We start from the raw sequence: 6462 nt of genomic DNA, 5'->3' as shown, positions 1-6462 counted from the left end.
AAGACGAGTGAGCTACAGCGACACAAGCTACAGCGCTGTACTTCCGGTAGAAGTTACAAAGACGACACAATCACACCAAGAAAGAATTATCCCTGCAGCCCTTTCGGCTGGAAACGTACATCTATTTTATTTGTAACCCTTTGTTTATGCTCACATAACTCACACATAATACAACATTGTCTGTTTATGCTTGCTACTATTGCTACTAATGCTACTAATGTCTCTTAACACTATCCTATCCGTTCTGTGATGCTAGCCGACTTCCGGATATAAGAAATAAACAGTTCCAGGGTTCAAATGTCGTCGTTGCGCAGGCTCACAAGTCAACTCCCTCAACATTTTCATGTAATTGCTTCTTAAAATGTTTAAAACTGCATTTAAAATGTGTTTAATAACTCTGAGAAGCTAGCTCGCTATTAGACGTATTTTCCCCCCAATCCTAACACGCCATTGGCTTGTTGCTAGGCAGGATTTAAACAGCTCAACCAATGAAAAAAGGCCCTTTATTTTTGCGTTTGTACTTGTAATATTATGATGTTATTGTCAGAATATTTTGACTTTATTCCCATAATATTATAACTTTTCCACCAACCGAATTATCCAGATATTACAAATACATTTTGTTTTTCATAATATTATGACTTTTTTCTGGAATATTTCAACTTCATGCTGCTGATTTGACGTTATTTTTGTCATCATATTTTGATATTATTCTCCTGAAATTACAACATGTTCTCGTTCTTTTTTACAACTTTTTTCTCTTAATTTTTTCACTCTGTTCTTGTAAAAATTATGCCTGTTTTTTCAATTTTTGCTGTTTTTAGTTTTTTTTTTGGTTAAATTCTATATTGACAATTTGCTGCAGGCTGTAAATGGCCCCCAGGCTGCACTTTGGACACCCCTGACTTATCAAAACTAGGGCTTTTAGGGCATTTTGTGCCTGTGGGCCATCATTTGCACTTTTGAAAGTTTCAATCGTGTCAAGCCACATCCTTAGTAGGTTGCCTACAGCCACAGCTGTTTGTGACTCTATGCTTCTTTCAGTGGTGAATGTTTTCATCTTCGCTGCAAGTCCCATGGATGCGCCTACAGCCTGCTGTAAATGGCGAGCCATTGAAGGCGCCTCTGCGCCTCCGTGTGGCCTCCATGTGGCCCCCGTGCCCTCCAGGCTCGTCGTCCTCGCAGCCAATCAAGAGCGAGGATTCGCACGCAGGCAGCCCGGCTCGTCTGTGAAATCGTCTTTGAGTCGTACACCGCAGGAGAGAAGAGAACAGGAGAGGAGCCTCGGATCAGAGATGCAAAAGAAAAGCCGACAGAAACTTTGGAAACCCTGGGAGGCGCCGAGGACTCTTAAAAGTCCCGTGGTGAGTTTGTGGCTTCTTGTGCTTTGATTGACAGCCTGTTTGATTGAATTGTCACACACTATTATGACATACGGCCAGTAGAATCTTCCATCACCATCATCATCATCACACATCCGTGTACACACTCGGCGTTTTTGCTGCATTTAGGTGAAAGGTTTTGTCTTTTCTGCTATTAATGCACTGATTGTCTTCACTTGGGAGGGGGCTTGACCGATGCGTGTGCGTGTGTGTGTGTCTTTGTGTGTGTGTCACAAGACAAGTCGGTTGGCAAAGTACACAATCTATGGGCGTATACGTGTGTCTCAGGAAGTCCCACTCCCTTCCCCAAAGGATCCACATAGAACCACCCTGGCATGTGAATAAACACAACTTAAAGACTTTGTTACATAATGCTATTCATAATGCTATTCATAGCATTACTTGACCTCTTTTTATTGCTCATTTTCTATTTACAGTTGAATTTAATGCTCCCTTTGTACCTCCAGTCACACTATATATAAGCTAGTATAAGCTCTGTAGACCTAAGGCAGGCTGCCGTGACACAGACTGTCCACCAGATGGCAGCATTTGTTTACTAAAAGTCACGGGGACTCATGTCAAGTTGGAAAAAACAAACAAACCCTAAAACAATAAAAATACAGTTAGTAGTTCTTCATTTTGAGACTTTTTTCACTTAGTCAAAACGCACAAAAATATGAATATACGATACACAAATAAATACATAAATAAATTATATTTGGAAGTATTATTATGATTTTAATAAATTAAATAGTTGCATCATTTTGAGTTACATGTCTTTCATTTTTCATCAGCCACCCAAGAAAATAATACCAGGTAATAGTGCTAAATAAAAACAATGAAAATAAATATATTAAAGTATAATACATACAAATATTTATTTTTAAAAATACAATAAATAAAATGAATTAAAAAAATGAATCTCCAAATTGTTGAGTTTTTTTTTAAATATTATTCTGATGAAAAAAAAAACATGTTTTCCAGATTTATTGAATTTCCAATAAAATAATTCCAGGGGTTTTAGTGCTGTTAATATTGATGAAATAAAAACACAACTTATAATATAAAAAAATAATTACATAATAAAAAAATAATACATAAATATAATTACATAATTCTAAAAAAATTCAAAAATACAATAAATTAATGTAAAAAAAAATTTTTATTCAATCCCCAAATTGTTGAGTTTTTTTTAAATATTATTCTGATGAAAAAAAAACATGTTTTCCAGATTTATTGAATTTCCAATAAAATAATTCCAGGGGTTTTAGTGCTGTTAATATTGATGAAATAAAAACACAACTTATAATATAAAAAAAATAATTACATAATATAAAAATAATACATAAATATAATTACATAATTCTTGCAATAAATACAATAAATTAATGTATAAAAAAACTGTATCTCCAAAATATGTCTTTTTATTCCAAGCATAAAAAATGAAAATATTTATTATTATTCTGATAAAGATATTATTTAGAAAAAAGTTGCAGCACAATAATTAGAAATATTATTTTTCCTTTTATTTGACACATAAAAAAAGTTTTTTAAGAATAAAAAAATGTACAAAATTGGAACAATACTTTTCAAATAATTTCATATTGCCAGAAAAGTGCCACAGAAAGTGATATAATATGTACTCGTGTGTATACTATATTGTGCTAGTGATTTGAATTTGAATGTAAAATTTGTCCTCGAATGCTGTTTTATTTATTTATGTCTTTGTGGACTCAAACAAGGACTCATTGAGAGCTGAAATTAGCCCAATCACGAGTGGACGAGTGCTAACATAAATAAAGCAGAACAATAGCGTTTTCTTGTCATGGCAAGTCCAAACGCTTTCATGTTGCCTCGTGATTCTGCAACCTTTTACACGAGGCCGGTGCCTGTTTTTAGCCTTTTCCACAAACGCGGGCCAGGAATGTCGAATCAGACCACAAACGTTGTCAAAACAAGCCCTTGTTCACCCAGCCGGGCAGCGTCTCACACGGGATGGAGTGGAGACTTTGCTCACGTTCTTATTCGGGTAGTTGGCGTTCCTTTTCAATTCCTCTTGGAATTTCCACACTTTAAAGCTGCTTTTAGTAAGTGCGGGGGTGTCCAAACTTTTTCCACAGAGGGCCACATAGTCAAACATAAAAGGATGCAACTTTAAAAATGTGATATTTATGACATATTTTGCTTTTTTTTTTTCAAAATATTCCCACTTTTTGTTTCTTGTGGTCATTGAGATATTATTCCCAGAATATTTTGACTTCACTCCTGTAGTATTATGACTTTTCTCCACACCCAATGACAACTTTATTTTCTTTTGTTTGCTACTCATAATACCACGACTTTAATATTAATTTAATATTTCAACTCTATGCTAGTAAAATGTCATCATTACAACTTTATTTATGTATTTCTCTGAATATTTCTACTTTCTTTTTGGAAATTCTGACTTTATTCCTAGAATATTTGGACTTTACCACCGTAATATTGATTTTGTTTGCTTCTCATAATATTACTACTTTTTCAAAAGCATCTTTTTTTGTAAATTGCCATATTTATGCTACTAATCTCACATTATTTTTCCCCTCATAATATTACCAGTTTATGTGAATAAAATTGAAATTTTTTGTTGTCAGAATCCATCTTTTTTGGCTGAATATTTTGATTTTTTTCTTGTAAAATGACCTGTTTTTTTGGGGGGGGGGGGGTATTTTTGCTGTGTTTATTTTCCAACTATTTCAACTTTTTTCCTCTTTGATTGTACGTCATTTTTAAAAAATGACAACTTAATTTGATTTTGTAAAAAGTCCAAATCTTTACTGCTAAGGTGACATTATGTTTCCACATAATAGTAATAATAGTTTATGTAGTTTATTTTATTTTATGTTTATTTAGTTTAGTTTATATGTGAGTTTATTTTAATTAAATAACAACCTTTTTTATTGTTAGAATACAACTTTTTTTCTCTAAATATTTTGACTTTATACTCTTTATACTGGTGTTTTTTTGTTAAAAATTTCCAACTATTTCAACTTTCTTTCATTTTTCCTCTTTGATTGTACTCGTCTAATATTGTGACTTTTACTCCAGCATCATTTTTAAAAATGACAACTTAATTTGATTTTGTAAAATGATTTTTAGAGTCCAAATCTTTACTGGTAAGGTGACATTATGTTTCCACATAATAGTAATAATAGTACGAGTTTATTCTAATAAAATAACAACCTTTTTTATTGTTAGAATACAACTTTTTTCTCTTAATATTTTGACTTTATACTCTTTATACTGGTGTTTTTTTGTTAAAAATTTCCAACTATTTCAACTTTCTTTCATTTTTTCTCTTTGATTGTACTCGTCTAATATTGTGACTTTTACCCCAACATCATTTTTAAAAATGACAACTTAATTTGATTTTGTAAAATGATTTTTAGAGTCCAAATCTTTACTGGTAAGGTGATATTATGTTTCCACATAATAGTAATAATAGTATGAGTTTATTCTAATAAAATAACAACCTTTTTTATTGTTAGAATACAACTTTTTTTCTCTAAATATTTTGACTTTATACTCTTTATACTGTTTTTTTTTTTTTCCAGCTATTTCAACTTGGTGCATTTTTGTTCTCGTAATTATGACTTTATTCCTATAATATTATTACTTTCACAAAAATGTTCCCAAATGTTCCCAAAATGACAACTTGAGTTTGTTTCTCTGTATGCTAACATTTTTTTTTGTCATATTTCAACTTTTTTGTGCCTAAAATGTCAATATTCCGATTAAGCCGATTGAGTGCTGAAGTTGAAGGTTCCATTGTCCATCAGTCAGCACCCACGTTCACGTTCACGTTCACGTTGGAAAGTACCGACAACAAGGGGCACACTTCAAAGATCCACAGAGACTTGATTGTGCGGATCTTGTGCAGACCAAACCGGATCAGGTGGTCTACACTTGGACAAGAGCTGGGATTTATGGTCTTGGAGCGTGTCATTGACCCCCGCCGGCTTCAATGTCGCCTTCAATGCTGCCTTCACTGGCGGCCTCTTAACCTGGGAACGGAAGACGCCACGCCGGGACTCTTTCCCGTCCTGGCTTGCGTCTGTGCCGTGACTAAAGATAACCTTTTTTATGAATCCATAAAGCCTCACGGTGGCACTTTAACGGCCGGGCAAAGTGCAAACAACGGTGAGAAACAGCGAAGCCAACTCCGGAGTTGCCGCCACCAAAGCTGTGACAACGTGATAAGAAAGCAGAGCGGGGGGGGGGAAAGATGGCGTTCCTTTTTTTTCCTCCGTGGAAAAATCAACACTCCTCTTCGCCTTCTCTTCCCGTTTTTACTCATCACTACACCGCTAATCATAAAAAAATAATTTATCGTCATTTATGTAGCATTTTGACTTTATTTATTGTAACGCTAATCACAACAAATTAATTTATCGTCATTTATGTAGCATTTTAACTTTATTTATTGTAACGCTAATCATAAAAAAATAATTTATCGTCATTTATGTAGCATTCCGACTTTATTTATTGTAACGCTAATCACAACAAATTAATTTATCGTCATTTATGTAGCATTCCGATTTTATTTATTGTAACGCTAATCACAACAAATTAATTTATCGTCATTTATGTAGCATTTTAACTTTATTTATTGTAACGCTAATCACAACAAATTAATTTATCGTCATTTATGTAGCATTCCGACTTTATTTATTGTAACGCTAATCACAACAAATTAATTTATCGTCATTTATGTAGCATTCCGACTTTATTTATTGTAACGCTAATCACAACAAATTAATTTATCGTCATTTATGTAGCATTCCGACTTTATTTATTGTAACGCTAATCACAACAAATTAATTTATCGTCATTTATGTAGCATTTTAACTTTATTTATTGTAACGCTAATCACAACAAATTAATTTATCGTCATTTATGTAGCATTCCGACTTTATTTATTGTAACGCTAATCACAACAAATTAATTTATCGTCATTTATGTAGCATTTTAACTTTATTTATTGTAACGCTAATCACAACAAAATTAATTTATCGTCATTTATGTAGCATTTTAACTTTAT

This window comes from Doryrhamphus excisus, linkage group LG15, assembly GCF_037039965.1.
Source record: "Doryrhamphus excisus strain RoL-2023G ecotype Guam linkage group LG15, RoL_Dexc_Guam_v1.1, whole genome shotgun sequence".
In the NCBI taxonomy this organism is placed as follows: domain Eukaryota; kingdom Metazoa; phylum Chordata; class Actinopteri; order Syngnathiformes; family Syngnathidae; genus Doryrhamphus; species Doryrhamphus excisus.
The sequence above is the reverse complement of the archived record's forward strand: the minus strand, read 5'-3'. Positions refer to the sequence as shown.